Source organism: Hemicordylus capensis, chromosome 5 (assembly GCF_027244095.1).
Source record: "Hemicordylus capensis ecotype Gifberg chromosome 5, rHemCap1.1.pri, whole genome shotgun sequence".
Taxonomy (NCBI): Eukaryota; Metazoa; Chordata; class Lepidosauria; order Squamata; family Cordylidae; genus Hemicordylus; species Hemicordylus capensis.
In genome coordinates this window covers 55,933,896-55,951,773 of record NC_069661.1, presented here as the reverse complement: position 1 = coordinate 55,951,773, position 17,878 = coordinate 55,933,896, and the positions used below count along the sequence as shown (strand labels likewise).

Below are 17,878 nucleotides of genomic sequence, written 5' to 3'. Positions count from 1 at the left end.
AATGCTTATAACATTAACTGCATTCTTTCACTGAGAGCTGGTGATTAACACTAGGCCTGGAGTCAGAAAACTTTCAAATGTCTTTCATTACAACCTGACTGGGTGGCAAGGAGGAAATGGAATGGGCTTTTCTATTCTTGTCACATCTAGTTGCAGGATTTACTCAGAGTGGACCTCACGAAGTGAGATTATACTGAAAGCTGCTGATCTGTTTTCCGAAGAATTGTACAAACCTTGAGAGAAATAGCTCAGAGTAATAGAATTTTAACAGAAATGAATCTGTTACCAGCAAGGGGAAAATTGCTATAGCCAGACAGACCTGAGGTGCCATACTTTCAATTTTGACCGTGCTGTATGAAATTATGACTAAGAACGGGAAAGGGTGGGAGATGTATTAGAAGAAAGTTTCTATAATCCAAAACTTAAAACCCCTGTGATTTGCCCCATCCCAGTCTTTCTCCAATAGTTCCTCTCCAGCAGTTATTAATGCAGGCAGGCAATGAACCTTTTTCAAGTCACTGCACACTGAAGTCTCACTCTAACCCAGCTGATTCAAACAATGAGAAGGAAGTTAGCTATTTTATGACATTCTGCCACTTGGTACAGGGAGGTCTACACACTCAAAGAACAAGCCCCCAAACTGAGGAACAGCAGGGAATACAGGGAGTGTGTGTCTGTGTGTTTTGACAGAGAGATTGTGTGTGTGTGTGTGTGTGTTTGAGAAAGAGAGAGAGAGTTGTTGCAACTGCATGAGGTTATCACCAAATTATGAGTTTAAAACTTATATTTGCTCAGATTCCTAGAACTGCTTTTGTAATGCTGTCAAAAACAAAAAGTGGTTACAAGTGTCAAAGCTTGAGTTCACAGTTTAATTTGCTTGTACGGGGGGAAAGTAGGATTTCTGCACAGAGTGAACAGAACTGCTTGTTATGCCTTTGTCAAAACTGGAACTATAATAATAGAAATATTATTAGCTATGAAAATAGTTCTTGCAGCTATTCTAGAATAATCTTGTAATAGGAAGTAAGCCTTGGCTTTATGTGTTGAAGAAAGACGGGTAAAAAAATAATAAAGGATAAAGGAAAGGTTGTGCCATCAAGTCGGTGTCTACTCCTGCTGACCACAGAGCCATTTGGTTTTCTTGGTAGAATTCAGGAGTGGTTCACCATTGCCTTCTCCTGCACAGTATGAGATGATGCCTTTCAGCACCTTCCTATATCACTGCTGCCCGATATAGGCGTTTCCCATATTCTGGGAAACACACCAGTGGGGATTTGAATCAACAGCCCCCTGCTCTCAAGGCAGGTTGCTTCCCCACTGTGCCCTTAGGTGGCATTAAAAAATAATACACATTTATAATACATAAATGATGGAAATACAAATTAGATGAGGCAAGAGAGAGCCATCTTATTCTTGTCTGCAGTTAGCAGCCTGGGATGTAATTTGGACTCAGACTGTGGCATGGATAGGGGAAGACGTAACTCTTACCACTCTACCATTTTTCCAATGAAAAATTTCCCCAAACACAGCTTTTTGTCCTGGTGTATCATGGTCCTTATTTGAAATCAGGAGATCTACACAGATGATTTTTGCAAAAATGTAAGTAGGTGGGATAGCTAGTATCCCATCATCTCCGTCATTTTGGTCCTAAAGTTTAATTTAGCCCTGAAAGACACATAGAGCCCTTTCTCATGAGCAGTGAGAATGGGCAAGAGAGCTAATGGGAAGGAAGCCTTAAAAGGATTACCTCCCCGCAGATGACCCAGTTCCCCCAGACTATTACCAGCTGCTGCTAGTAGCTCTGAGGGTCAGGGTGCCAGACGCATTGCCCTGCCCCCTGGAGCTCCCATAATGCACCATGTGAGTGTGTGGTGCATTATGGGGACCCCACCAAAGGCAACTGGGAGCCCCACAGTCAGTCAGCCCTGGCTGCAATCAGCCACAGCTAGCACACAATCAGTAAAATGGGGTTAGGAGAGAGCTTGCTCTCCTACCTTTGTTTTGGAGGGTGGCTCCGTAGGTGGGTTTGCCACTGCAGCACCGCCAGGATCAGGCCTGATCTCTATGGCACACACGCACATGCAAAACCGGGCTGGGCTTTCTTAGCCCGGTTTTCCTCTCACGTGTGAATAGCTTCCTAATTTGTAACATAGCCAATCTGTAGGATTGGTAGTTTGATTTTTCTTGTCTGTTGATTTTTCTTGTCTTTAGAATGCCCCCCCCCCTAAAAAAAAACCCACTTAGTTGAGTAACTGTGGGTGAGGAAAGCTGAGGAAAAAATAAAATGAGGAATTGGAATGCATTGTGGAAGGCCCTAGGTAACTCTAGCCAGACACAGTGCAAGAAAACAAAACAGGTCTGAATAACAAGTTGCGCACTTGCTGATCAGCCGCCCCAAAATAGACAAACATGAAGGGAAAAGGAAAGAAGGTACAGTCACAGTCTCAACCGCTGCTGAGTTCACAATAGTAATTATAGAAAGGGCACAGTCAACTGCTAGTGAGTCACTTGGGCTGTTTTGTCCAAAAAGGAATATGAATATATATAGGGCTGGCTGGGTAGGACAATTCCTACTGGCTCACACAATATTTAAGCAATTATTTGGATTGTCTGTAGAATAGCCATTCAGTGAACAGCTCCCCCCACAGGATAAGGGAGGGATGTGCCGCGTGGGTGGCGGGATGTCCGTGGAAGCCATCAACAAACTTGCAACTTGTTGAAATAAATCTTTACTGGTTTTAGACCTTAAACAATTGTCTCCAGATCTCCTCACCAAGCTCCGTTCTCATCTAACAGGGTTTCTCTGCTAAATAAGGGGTTGATTCAAATTCTCCCTTACAATTTTATCATCACAAGCACCCTGTGAGAAAGGTTTGGCTGAGAGATAGTGATTGGTGTAAGATCACGCACTGTGTTCTCCTGAACAGGGAAATGAATGTGGCTCTCCACTGTGAAAATCATAGGCTTTGTTCACTATATGAGATGTATAAACTACTGCAAAGATCCAAGGACCCTGCAAGATATTAGTCTCATACATTTTCCTCACCATTGAGTCCAACATTGCAAGACTTGCATGTCCTTCACCAAGCATATATCAGAATGAGGACAGAAGGACACAGCCCTGGTAGTGACCCTAAATAAAATGGATGGAGCATAAACATGTCAGTCTCTTTGATATTACACCTAAGGGAAGTATCCTGACCTCTTTGAAAGAACTGAAAGGTTGTTCTGGTGTACGAGGGCTGTTTGGTTAGGGTTCAGCGTGACCCTGGCCAATTAACCTTTACCTCTTTTGAAGTATCAGCATGGGAAGTGTTTGGTTGTAGGGATGTGCATGAACCAGTTCAGTGATTCTTTCCCAAAGCTCCAAACTGGTTTGAATGTCCCAGCGTTAAAGCTGGATCGGAGATGGGGGTGGTGTTCCTTTAAGGTGCAGAGAGGGTGCCCTTACTTGCCCCGTCACTTTCCCCCTGCTGGTGCTCTCCCCAAAAGCATTGGCGTAGGGCTGCTGCATACCTTCTTGTAGTCCTGATGAACATCACCACACAAATAGCCAATGCTTGTGCGCATGTGTGCTGTGCACATGCACGTCTGCCATTTGTGTGGTGATGTTCATCAGGGCTGCAAGGTATGCTGCAGCCCCACACCAATGCTTTTGGGGAGAGCACCGGCAGAGAGCACCTACTCCTTAAAGGAGCCCCCCATCCCAGGAGTGCACGAACTAGTTTGTGCACATCCTGACTTGGTTGTGGGCTAGTCCTAAGTTGTTCTTATGTGTCAGTGGAGGAGAATCAAGGAATCCTGAGCCTCTCTGTTCTGGCCTGAGCCTTTCCATAGCCTCTATCCAGCAGTAGACCTGTTTCCTCTTTATAAAAAGACCAAACCAAATGGAGACAGAGTGAACACACTGCAGACTTTGCACTTTTGGGTAATGTGTTGATGAGCAGGAAGAGTGCTGGACTACATACATGTCCTTGCCGAGGTGCCATGAAGCAGAAAGTTCTCCAGCCCAGATGGTTAGAAGGAGAGTAGGGAGTAGAAAGCTTGATTGGCCCTGTGACCAATACTGAAATGGAGCAGACAAGCATTCTCAGATGCCAGAAGGAACGCAACATTTGAGGCTATGATGACTCAGGGAAATCTTTGCAAGGAAAAAAAGAGTTTTGAGAAAGGATTTAACATGGAAATTATCTAAGGTGGAAACTAAAAGCAGCAAGTTCATCTTGTTCCACAAGGGTGGGGACAAAGGGGAACAAGTTGTTCTAATAAGAACTAATCAGCCTACTTTCTTTTCTCTGTCTGTACAACTGGACTAAATTTAGTTCAAATTTAGGCCACAGGCTGGATCTTTTGCATCTCAAATGTTTACACATCCACCATCTTGGATCGGGCTGAATGACATCATTACAAACTACACCATTGAGGTGTCCCTTTTTGTCACTCACTACAACAGTACCAAATTTTGTCTGAATCAGTTAGACAGTCCTCAAGTTAGTGCATTTGCACCTCAAAAATTCACACATCCACCCTGATTCAACCAAAAATCAGCCCTCTGCCCAAATCCTTTGAAAAAATTCAGGTAGCTTCCTTGCCCCTACCCGGCACTACCACCAACCCCACACCACTCTAGGCCACCCCTTTCCCCCCGATGTGAAGTGATACACCCTCCATTATACTTAATGGGGGAAAACCTTAAAGACACGTAAACTTCAGAAATTCACCAAAAATCAGCCCTCTGCCCAATCACTCTGCAATTGGGGTGGTAGCCTCCACCCATTAGGCACTACTACTCCACCCCACTCTTCTGCCCCAGATCCCACGTTATGCCCCCTATCTGCCCCAAAGACACTAAAACTTCAGAAATTCACCAAAAATCAGCCCTTTGCCCAATCCCTCTGCAATTGGGGTGGTAACCTCCACCCATTAGGCACTACCACCCCACCCCACTCTTTTGGTCCCAGGACCTTTTCAATTAAAGTAAAAGGAAAGCAATTTCTGCACTGAAATCAATGGAGGCAAAAAGGCGGGAAATTCAGAGATGTCAAACTGAAAACAGAGGGGGAAGAAGAAGACAGGGCTGGTACTTTTCTAGGGCACAAAAAGGAGACCCGAAACACCCGAAAAATTCGGGCCCAAAACAGGGGTGATTTGTTTCAGGTCCGAAAATTATCGGGTCTCATCATGGGTGATTCGGTTCGGCTCCGAATCACCCGAAATTGGTCGTTTCGGGCACAGATCGTTCTGTGCCCGAAATGTTTTGCACATCCCTACTCACGAGTACACCCCAACCAGGAGGCTACAACAAGTCTCCTGGCATCAGGGGTCTCCCCAGAATGTCCCACACACTCACATGAGGCATTTTGGGAGTTCCAGGGGCTGGATGGCCCCTTATCCTCACCGCCCCATCTGCTCCGTGAAGCAGCTGGTAATCATGTGGGTGGTCTATCACCCATGGAAAGCAGAATGCTCACGTGCAGGGAAAATGTGTCTAGCCCGCTCTCCCCGCAACAACCCTGCAGGCTCTCCACACTGCTTGTGTGGACAGCTTCATTATGTTGTCATCACATTCATATTTTGAACCCATGCTTTGGGACCATACTGCAAAAACAAAAATACATAAAGGGGAAATATAACATTGGAGCAGCAGCAGCAAGAGATTGTGAATAGCAGCAAATGCGTGTGGAAAAGTCAAAATTTCAGCACAACATCCCCCCAAATTCAGAATTTTTCACCAAAATAGTCACCCTCATCCAAATGTTCTCCTCATTCATCTAAATATTACCCTCATCCTGATGTAAGTAAGGAGTAGCATCTACAGTTCTTCTTCAGGAACAGGATATCATACTCTGTAACAGGTGTCCTTGATCTGGAATATATTCCTTCCTCTGGAGCAAATGGGCATGCTACCCAAGGCCACTAGCTGACTGATAAGACCATTTAGCAACTGAAAATTGTTGTTCAGAGAAGCTGATAATATAACACTAAAATTGGGAGGAGGGATAAACATTGAACATTTGAGACGACCATGTTGCAAAAACCCTGTAGGATTGAAGTAGAAATTATGTCAAACTGAATTTTATTCCTGATTCTTAAAGGTGCTAATGACTTTAAAATGTAAAGTCAGCTAGAAATATCAGAATCACAGTAACGCCTAGGTCTACCTGTTAGGAACACTAAATAGTACACGACAAGCTCTCTGTCACATTTTGTTTTGTTGTAGACTCTTTTGGAAGTTTGCACTTGCTTTGACTACAGCTTGACCTTCAAAAACAGTTCAAAAGGCAGACTGCCTAAGACCTAATGCCACAGTTAAATAACCCCCAAACTTGTGTGTCACATGAATGCTAAAGATCATGAAAGACAAAAGATGCTGGTCCCTAAAGCTGCCCTTCACTGCTGTGTAGCTGATAGAATGTCCACACCCTGTAGAGTAGACATAGGCCATATAAACAGATGTTCGTGAAGAGAAAGGGAATTGTTGAATAGCTGAATTGTTCTGCTGCGGCCTTGCTCAAATTGACAGTTGAAAGTTTCTAAGAGTGGTTGCCATGACTGACAAACACAGCCAGAATCCAGCTGAACAATTCAGCGCTATGCGATTGCCCTTGAGACGGTTTGAATTCAAGAGCAAATTTTTCTGAGTTATCTGGGGTTAGACATAAGCAGATGTCCAGATGTTGAAAGAGTACACTGTAGCAGCATATGATAATGCAACATATGATAATTTAGGAGCGATGAAAGTCTGTTGCTTTCCATAAAAAGCAGCCTGGATACTATTTTTAAACAGAATCAAGATTGCTAAAATTGACTTACATTTACAATTATAAACAAAATATGTTAATTTCTTAGTAATTTAAAGAGCTATCCAGAAACAAAATTTTAAACTTTAAGACTCTATGCTGAAGCTTAGGAACCAAAGAACAGGCCTAATAACTAAACATTTCGGAACAATTCCATAATTAAGGAGTTGTTTTACATGAAAACTACACCTTTCTCCAGAAATACAACTTGGAGAAAGTAGCACATACTGTAACTTTCCAAAAAAAGAAGTGGAAAATTAACGAACAAAGCAACTTTTCTAGAAAGCATCCAGACCTCAGAGTACTGCTCATTTAACAGCACCAAATACTTCATCATTACTACTGTAAAAAGATATAGGGCCTGAACTGCTATAAGATATACTGTCAAAGTGGGTCATTTTTCTTTAAAAATACGGAGAGTCCTAACAGAACTGCCTGAATAGTGCTTAACACATTCTGTTTGCCAAATCGTGGTTTCCATGGTACTATTTAATACATCTAAAATCTGCCAGAGAAGGAGAGGGGGAGAGAAAAAGGCAAGTCCTCCATTGCATTTCAAACTGAAGCATGGACAATGTTGCCAGTTTTCATAATTGTTGTGTTCCATCTTTTTATGGATGAAGAAGAAAAATGGAGACAGCTGAAAAGCCATTTACTGCGCTTTGCTGCATTCCCCCTCCCCCGTACACAGTTTGTATAGCTGAGCTTCCAAAGCAGGGCTGACACCGATCCTCTTGAAATACTCCTATCTCGTGATACATATATCAGAAACGAATAGAATAGATGGTTGATCTTGTGCCTTTCTTGTTCTGCCACACGCTTTTACTCCCAACCACATGTCATTAATAGAGCTAATGGGATTTTGGCGTGGAACCAAAGAGGAAGGAGGGAGAGGGGAGGGGGGAGATGGATGGGAGCAGAGTGAGGCAGTGAGAGAATGGCTCTGAAGCGATGGCAGGCCTATCAGGCTTCTTTTTAGTACTCCTTGACAGGGCTAGAGGCAGTTCTGTATACATGACTGTGTCTCATGCATTCATGAGGTTCTTTGACACTCCTGCATCCTTTGTTAAGAGATGAAAATGCAGATCCTTGCCCCAGCTTTCTCTCAGCTGCCATATGGCATTGTGGAAAGAGGCCCACAAAGGAAGGCGGGAGGGGGAGAAAAACCCCAGAAACCAAACTACTAGCAGATGAAATTGATTTATTTTCACCATTGGGAAGGAGGGTGGGGGGTGAGAGGCTTTTTGGAATATAAACTTGTTCGAGTGCAGGCCAACAGGCTGCTCAGATGACAGCTCTGGTCGACATTAAACAAAATAACATGGCAGAAAATAGAAGCTCCATTGTTTAGCCTAACATCTGAAGCCAATGTATATGAAATGGAATGCTCCATACGTGAACCAACTGCTGGGTTTTTTAAGGTCTGCTTTAATGTTACCAGAAGGGCGTAGGGGGGAATTTCAAAAGGTAAAGGCTTTTCAAAAGTGCCTCAAAATATCCCAGGACCATCCATTTTGCTACGTTTGAGAGGTAGCATTACTTTCTTTTCAGATGGTTGGTTTTCTTTTTTTGCTTGAGGTAAACGTTTGCTGAATTAGGCAGCAGTTAAGCCACTTCACTAAAGTGCTTGAAAACCACAGAGAAACATGTTTAAGGGGATGACTAATAGTTTTGTTTTATTTTTGCGTGCCAGAAAGAAGGCAAATGGCAAAGCAGAAATAAACATTTTGAAAGAGGAATAACATCATCTGTCTGCATGATATTAAACACACCCTAATTTTTTTTTTAATTACTTATGTGGTAAGGGAAACAACCCTTCAAAAATAAAACTTAATTCAATATAAAACAATTAAAAAAAACACCACCACCACCACGGTTGCACTTAAGATTAGAGTAAAGGTGCTTACAGTTTTCATTCATGCTCTAAAATGGGTGGAAATTGCAAGTTAAGGTGCTCACCTTAATTTCTGTACCATGTACGCACTAAAGGATTTGTGCAGTCTCAAATATTATGCTAGTTTTACAAATCAGGCTCAGTGCTTTGCCTTTGTCTTTCAGCTCAACATTAGGCTGGGAAGTGATACAGCAAGGCAGAAACTCAGCTAGTGCAATTTCCTCCAGTAACTTGACATCTCTCATGAATTTCTGCTTTATGCACCTCCTCAAGGCACAGTACTTCACCAAAAAATACCTTCTATAACAAATGCCCATGTCCATGTCCATTGACACTTAACTGAGGGCCCACTGTTCACCAGACTGATCCCTTGGCAGTAGGACAGACTTGTACTGCCACTGCTCATCACTTGTCACCACCACCCCTGCCGCCACATATGAGGCCTCCCCGTCATTGTAGAGCTTCTAGAGGTCATTCTGTTGGCCCATGGAGATAGGGAGAGAGAGGAAGAAACATGTGACTCAAATCCGCATAATATTTTCTCCATCTCTTCCCACTTTCCCATTGGCCAATGGGTTTTCTCCTTGGCCCCTGCTGTACAAGCTAAATGTGTGTGTGTGTGGGGGGATTTCCCTCCTCCCACCCTGCCCCAATGCCCTATTTTTTAAAAAAATCATTTTAGGTGTCTGGGTGAGAGCCCGTTGACTTGAGAGGAGGGGAAAGGAACATAGCTCAGTGAAAGAATATCTGCTTTGCATGAAGGTGGTCTGTGATTCAATCCTTGGTATCTCCAGGTAGGGCCAAGAATGACCCCTATCTGAAACCCTGGAAAGCTCCTGCCAGTCAGTGTAGACAATACTGGGCTATATGAACCAAGGACCCGATGCCATATAAGGCAGCCAACTAAGTAACCTTTGGGCAGTGGGTAGGTAGCAGAGTGGGAATCACTGTCCCATGATGCTCTCAGTGTAGTGTTGATCTGGAGTGATGTTACAACAAGGCTGTTGTGGGATAATTAAAATGGAAGTTCCAGCGACTGCAGTGATCAGTGGAGTTTGGGAATGGTGGGAGGAGGTATGGAAGGAGACCCAGTAACAGGCAGAACTCGTGGGCCCTCCCAGTATGCCTGAGGCTAATGTGAGTTGGCAGTAGGCCTGCTTACAATCCAGTGTACCTACAAGACATATGTATAGAATGGCAAATATTGGCATCAGAGTATGTAATTTATTTATTTACTGCATTTATATGCCGCTCCTCATTAAATCTCAAAGCAGTTTATGATTAAACAAATATAATCAATTAAAATTGTTACAACAATTAAAACTCAGTTAAAAGCCTGTCCAGAAGGATGTGTTTTCAAGGCCTAACACCAAGGATGTTAGATCTCGTCACTCAACTGGGAGCATGTTCCAAAGCTCAGAAGAGGCTAAAGAGAAGGCCCAACTCTGAGTTGCTGCCATATGGTGCTCATACTTGCAGTGGTTTCAATAGGGCTGGATCCTCCTCCTTGTGGTCAACCAGGCAGTGTGATGTATTGTGGGAAGGTTCTCCCAAATCTCGGCAGACTTCCCTGTTCTAAGCTAACCAGTGCAGTGCTTCTGTGTGCGATAGATTGCAGTGCCCAATGGAAGATCTGCTTGTCTGTTCAGCATGGGTTAAGAACTCTTCCCACCCCAAAATGATTGTGTGTTATATACCCTTATTAATTGTTAGTGCCGTATACATTTTACACTTAGGAACACTTAAAAGTTATTACAGTACTCTTGAGAAATTTCTTGTTATTCCACTGGGTTTAACTTCCAAACATGAACTTTTTGTTTGGTTTTGAATTGGAGTGGCAGGAATCTGGCTAGGCAAAAGTCTGGATTAGATAGAACTCTTGCCTATTCAGCAGAGCAGTTCTTATACTCATAGAAGAGGCAACCCAAAGCAAATGAACTGCACATCCAGACACTATGATGTCACATTTGGATTGTCCACTGACCTTATAAATGGTGAGTATCTTACATGTTATGATGCTCTTTCAGCAGTAATTACAACTAGTAGAACTAAATAGTATTGATTTATTGTCTCTATTGCTCATATAATTTGTTTGCTGTTCTAAATGATGGCCATGGGAAGAATGATATTTCATGTAAAAAACCATAATTCTAACAGCTAAGATATTAGAAAAATGTGAAAAATCTGCAGTATCAACATGTATACAATGTGTACAGTTTGCAAATGTGTACACATTATGCTCTGTGGTAGTATATATTCTACTTGTATCCTGCATTCCAGGGGACCTGTAACCAGGTTTACTTTTAAGATAAATGAATGTACAGTTATATTTAGATTATGAGCCCTTTGGGGATAGGGAACCATCTTATTTATTAGCCTAATTTCAAATAGGCTTATGAGATCACCAGAGAGAGAGAGAGAGAGAGAGAGAGAGAGAGAGAGAGAGAGAGAGAGTCCCTGTATCCGTGTGCCCCCACCCCCCATTAACTTTGCTGTGCCTGGACCAAGATGAACCAAATTTGGTGCAGTTGTAGGGACACATACAAATTTATATACTGCTTTTCAACAAAAGTTTCCAAAGCGGTTTACATAGAGAAATGACAAATAAATAAATAAGATGGGTCCCTGTCCCCAAAGGGCTCACAAGCTAAAAAGAAACATAAGATAGACTCCAGCAACAGTCACTGGAGGTACTGTGATGGGGTGGATAGGGTCAGTTACTCTCCCCCTGCTAAATAAAGAGAATCACCACAGTAAAAGGTGCCTCTTTGCCCAGTTAGTAGGGGATGGCAGACACATGAATGTTTGAGGTGCAAGTGAGAACTGATTTGTACCAAATTTAATGCAGTTGTGGGGAACATAGGGACACCTCAAATGCATAGTTTGTGATAATGTCACCAATTCCAGTTCAAGATGGCAGGTACATGAATGTTTGAGGTGCAAGTGGACTAATTTGTGAACTGCTTAACCAATGTGTACCAAATTTAGTCCAGTTGTAGGGAAAGTGGAAGGAAAGTAGGCAGTTTAGTTCTTACTATAACAACTTGTTTTTCTATCTAATCTGCTTTAACAACACTTTTGAATGTGATATATAAATATTTGTGTATGATTAATAATAGTTCAGAAAACAACATGCCTATTTTCACTGAAACCTGCAAGCATGTACAATATAATGTCTGAATATAATATAATGTCTCTCTCGGGGAGAGCCACAGGAAGGAAGATTATCTGTCCGCACTGAGAAATAGGTAAAGAAGTAAGAAGTCTTTAGTTGCTAGCATTTAAGGGCCTCAAGAAGTGGGAAGAAAATGAGAAGAAAACATGAAAGGGCTGTGTGCGCTTACTTCTAATTATGATTATTGCAATTTAGGAAATACTTGTATATACAGAAGCAATGTTAGAATAATCACATAATCCCAGTTTCAAATCTTGAAAAACCGTGGAAACAAATGAAAATAACCTAGTCAAAGAAGTGATCCTCAAGATTGTGTAAGATGGCTACCCTCTTTTGTGGGAAGGAAGCCCAAAAGTGCTTACCTCCCCGTGATGATCAGGGAGCCCTCCCTGGATGGCCAGATCAGCCACCCAGATAATTACCTGCTCCATCATGGAGCCGGTTGGGGCAGCAGAGTGTGGGGGCCTCCTGGCCCCCGGGAGTCCCATATGGCATCGTGTGACTGCGTAGTGCCTTTTGGGGAGCCTCCCAATGCCGGGAGACTTGTTGTAGCCTCCCAGTTGGGAGGCTACTCATGAGTTGGTGCAGCGTGGAGCCGCACCACAATGACACACGATCAAGGAACCTGCTTTTCGGGCGCTCTCGCACCCCAAACCCAGGTTTAGCAACAGGCTCTGTAAGTGGGCTTCCCGCTGAGCTGCAGCCAGGAGCAGCACAGCTCCCGTTGCTTCACACGAGCAGGAGAAACCAGGATGGGCTCCCTTAGCCCAGTTTCTCTTGCTCGTGAGAATCGCTTCAAAGACTGGATTCGGAAAGTCTGGAATGGGATTAAAATACTGATTGTATTACTTCAAAATAAATTTTAGATGCAATTTTAGAGTGTATATATCTGACTGGTCTTGTGAACAATTTATCCTGGCAGGGCTTGCACTTATGCAAATGAAAAAGAAAAAATACTTACAAAACATTTTATATTCACTTCTGACAGTGCGAAAGAAGCACAACCTGGTCAGTTAATGCATTTGGACAGCTGAAGACTGTACATTAGAATGAAGGGGGAAATATGATTCATCTTTCCTGTCTAACGCAACTGTCAAATGGAAAGATTAACCATAAATGGCCCAGTCACTCTTGGCATTTTTTTTTTTATATTGGCCATGAATTTATCCCTCTTCTTTTAACTTCCCTGTCAGTGGCATAAGTGCTGACAACTGAAACCTGCTTTAAGACTGCCTGCTTTTAATCTTCTGAGAGTTCTGTAGTTTAAATGGACTGGGAAAGATTGACGGAACACAAGAGGATAGCAGGCCCAATACTAGGCTAAACTCTGAGGAGTATTAGTGAGTTATTAACACCTTTGCCATTTCTTTCTGATCCTCCTTTCTGTTCTCCTTCTATTGGCATATTGAACATATCACAAAGAAACCGAAGTGCTTTAGCACTTGCATCTAAAACTATATTTTTATTTGAATGAAGCATTATTTTTCACTTTGGTTACTGTGAACAAAATAAAAGAGACAGCAAATATTAAAAAAGTAGAAATTTGCAATTATATTAATATTTGCCAGTGAGGGGGCCAAAGAAGGAGATTTCTGATTTTTTTTGGTAACCATCTTTCAAGAATGAACTTAAACTATGTTCATAATAAATCTATTCACACATTATGCTCAACACTCATACACGTGTACAGAGAATACCGCTACAGATCTGTACAGTTATTTGCATGTTACGTTGACGGCAGGTACAACAGTACACTCTCTATCTGTACCATGCATTTCAGAGGCCTGTACCCAGGTTCAATTTTAAAATGAATGCAGGTATAGTCATTCACACATAAACATGTATGAGTTTGCAGACATCTGTATACTTGTACAACATAATGTCAGGATTATAACATCATAGAATTTCAGTGTTGGGAGTGCCTAGGAGGTTTTCTATTCCAATGCCCTGTTCATTGCAGGGAACTGCTACTGCATCCTGGACAAATGGCCATTTAACAGCTAGAAAAAGAGAGCCCACCCCTGTGTGAGGCAGACTCTTCTACTGCCAAACATCTTACAATAAGAAAGTTCCTTCTAATGCCTAGCCTAAATCTGCTTCCTTCCCAAGCTCAAATCACAACATGATTTGCCTATAGCTCTATTGGGGCATAATGTTGCATGAGAGTACAGATGCCTATACACTCACACATGTTCTTGTGTGAATGACTGTACATGTGTTCATTTTAAATGTAAACCTGGTACATGCCCCTCAAATGCCTGGTGCAGATATAAAGTATACTTCCGTGCCTGTGTTCAGCATAACGTGTGAATAGCATACGTGCCAACTGTCCCATTTCCTCCTTGCCAACCATGGTTTTTGTTTTGGTTCCCAGCCTCATGGGAAGGCCAGGAACAAAAATCCCGTTTCCCCACAAAAATCCTGCCCCCTTTCTCCCCCCTCAGCTGGGCCTCTTCCTCCTTCCCCCTGCGGCTCCATCTGCCAAAGTCTTGTTAGAGTCTGAAGTCCCCCTTGTGAGACTTCCGGTGAAATCCAAGATGTCAACCACAGACAGAGCTGGAGGAGGAGGCTGCTCCAGCAATGGGCAGCCCAGAGACTCCTCCTAAGGTAGGGTGGCCAGATCTGGCCATATAAAACCCCTACCCACAAGGGAATGGGCTTGGCAGAATCAGTGGGGAAAGAAGACCCTGTTGAGCTTAACTCTAGTCTGGCACTGTGAAGAGACATGAGAGGTGTAGAATAAGTGGGAGGCCTGCCCAGGCCACCAGTGAAATACCACTACTCTTCCCCCCCCCTTCACTTACCTGGTGGGGCAGGGGGTGAGCCCCAAGGGGCTCTCGCTTCTGGCTCTGAGCACCCACAGTCAGAACCTCATTTGGATTCAACCTGCCTCCAGGCAGGCATTTAGGGAGGTCATACCATTTCCTGATAAAGTTGATAAGGAGAAATAGATATGGGTGTCAGCATATCGATAACACACTGCACCAAATCTCCTGATGATCTCTCCCAGTGGTTTCATGTAGATGCATTGGAAACAGTATGAAGCCTTGTGGAACTCCATAGTTTAGCTCTTGTTTTTGCAGAGCAACTCCAGTTGGAAACCCCCAGAACCCCAAGAAGTCACCACGCAAGTGCTCAGTGCCTTCCTGAGGTCCGCCCTCCCCGAGTGTGCCAGACACAGTTGACACATGATTGAAAAGACGAGGTTAATGGAGTGCTTGCTCCGTTAACCTCATTTAAGAGGAGAGGTTGTTAGGCAGGCTAGCCGCCAGGGAACCACCAGGCTCACCCATGAGACTGGTGGTTCCCACAATGGATCAAAACCAGGCTGGCCTCTGGTAGCTCAGTTTTGATCAATCGTGTGAATAGCTTCAGTGTCTGAATAGGGCTTCTGTGACCATCCTGTTTGCCAAGAATAGAGGCACAGCCTCAAAGCACAACTTAGGCCTATGTGGCAGTCTTCCTTGCACTGAGCTGGAGGTTTGGTGTATGCTCTTGCAACAGGTACTTCTTGTGACTCCATGGAGACATGATAGAGTTCTATAAAATCATGCATGGTATGGAGAAAGTGGATAGAGATAAATTCTTCTCCCTCTCACATAATACTAGAACCAGGGGTCATCCCATGAAATTGATTGCCAGGAAATCTAGGACCAACAAACTGAAGTACTTTCCCCACACAATGCATAATGAACGTGTGGAATTCTCTGCCACAAGATGTGGTGACAGCCAGCTAGCTGGATGGCTTTAAGAGGTGTTTGGATAACTTCATGTAGGAGAGGTCTATCATCGGCTACTAGTTGGAGGGCTATAGGTCACCTCCAGCCAAAAAAACAGAATGTCTCTGAGTACCAGTCAAGGTTGCCAGAACCTAAGGGGTATACTCGTGGGTCAAATGGGCCGTAAGCCAGAATTTGGCTTTTAAAAAGCCAAATCTGGCCACTCGGGTACCAGTTGCGGGGGAGTAACAGCAGGAGGGAGGGCATGCCCGCAACTCCTTCCTGTAGGCTTCCAGCAGCAACTGGTGGGCCACTGTGTGAAACAAGATGCTGGACTAGACAGGCCTTGGGTCTGATGCAGCAGGGCTGTTCTTATGCTCAGTTGAGCTGAAACAAATATGACCAATAACTTTTCTACAGCAAAATCAAACTTTGAACTAAGTACAGACAAATTAAAAATGTGCCACATCATTATGAATTCAAACTCTATGTTAGGAAAATGATCCCACACTGAAATGAGTTATGGGAGCTCATCACTTTAAGAAACAGAGGTTTGCATACAGTACTGACAAATGTTAATGGTGGCATTGCTTGCTGTGAACCTGCCTAACTCAATCTATGGTGAGAACTCACATGCAATAATGCAACAGCCATGAAATTAAAAATGACTTGTACTGTAGAGAGGGCATTATTAGGGTGTCCTATTTCTGAGTGAGTCTATTATCTCTTCATCATTACCCTTTGCTGTGAAACACTGCCATAGACAAAGCATGTAACAGAAGAAGAAGAAATTAGCAAAGCACAACTACAGAGCAGAGTTTCACATTATTGCTTTAGTGGCCAGGTTTTTAGAATTTAGCAATGATTCCTTTATCACTTCATCCATAACTGCCAGACACTAGAGAAAATGAGGATGAGAAAATAATCTGTTTAATTTAAAAACATGCCCTAGGCATATTTTAGTATGCTTTTCAGCTTGGTTCACATCAGCTTTCCAACGTTAATGATTCATTTAAAGACACTTGCCACTAAAAATAGAAGAGTGCCGCTTTCTGTCAAAACAAAGCAGTATGGTACCTCATCTTCACCTGAAGAGCTGAGTTCTGCTTTGATTTGGTGGCTCTGTTAATAGATCTGCTTCAGACACTCTAACTATGCTTTTGGGCTAACATGGGGAATCAGCTTGACTATTGCAGTGGGAGGGGGACAGTCTATCACAGTATTAATCTGAGCAGTGCTTTGGTCTAGAAATAACAGTGAGGTGGAAATGCAGTTTAAATATTTATTTGAGGGAAAGGGGGTACAGAAAATGAAGAGATTGGACAGGCAGGCAAAAAATCTTAAGTAACAATCTTAACAAGAATCTCATGAAGAGATTATTTGGCTTAAGGTCCAAATTGTAAACAGATCAGCTTAAGACATACCATAGAAAGGGCTAAAGTGCAGGTTTAAAGAGGGAAGAGAAGGGGGTGACGAGATTTAGAGGGGCAGGAGGTTAGTATTACTGATCTTGATCTGTTGGTGCATCTGGTACACTTGTAGATGGGCAGCTGAGCAGATCTCCTCTCAGGGAGGAGGCAGCAGAAAAGCAGGAAGAAAGAGGGGCAAGTGGCATAGAGCTACCGCTCACACGCTTGAGAACCAGTATTGTGTAAATCCAGGCAGACCACTGTGCAGGTCCAGATGGAGGTTGCAGTATATATTCCAATACAGGTACTGAGTGCATGTGTTTGGATCTGAGGTACAAGTTGGCAAATTCATGTCCTGGGGCCATGCACAAGTCACACACCCTGGCTGGAAGGGCTGAAACTTAGGCTGAACAAAGAAATTCATGTTTTCATGAACTGATCAACTTGTGTGTAAACTCGCTGAACAAAAGACTGGAAATGGCTTGTGTGAAGTGTATGTTGAAGGTTGAATGGCTGGACTTAATACTGTAGCTGGGCTGGAGATGTCCCTCTGAGCTGCAAGATAAAGTTCCTGAGTTTTAACATTTACCTCCTTAGCTGTTAGCAATAGCACTTACATTTATATACCGCTCTATAGCCGGAGCTCTCTAAGCGGTTTACAATGATTTAGCATATTGCCCCCAACATTCTGGGTACTCATTTTACCGACCTCGGAAGGATGGAAGGCTGAGTCAACCTTGACATTGAGTCAACCTGTTGACATTGGGGTGGGGAGACATTGCACTTATCTTGAGTTACTGCAGAAAAGATTAGCTCATGCTGTTTCTCTTGTGAGAGGGAATTTGTTACTTCGCTAGAGAGTGTTTTTGACTGGGGGGGTA

The 17,878-nt window shown here is 43.2% G+C and overlaps 1 long non-coding RNA gene across 3 annotated transcripts in view; it reads right to left on the bottom strand.

Annotated features, from left to right (window-relative positions):
• Positions 1 to 17,878, bottom strand: part of LOC128325880 (uncharacterized) — a 68,076-nt gene that overhangs the window by 16,727 nt on the left and 33,471 nt on the right. The window contains exon 2 of one of the 3 annotated variants that reach the window (XR_008307704.1): positions 14,674 to 14,794. The exons of the other annotated variants lie outside the window; for them this stretch is intronic. This is a non-coding gene — a long non-coding RNA (uncharacterized LOC128325880). The remainder of the gene's footprint in view (positions 1 to 14,673; positions 14,795 to 17,878) is intronic. 3 annotated transcript variants of the gene reach the window in all.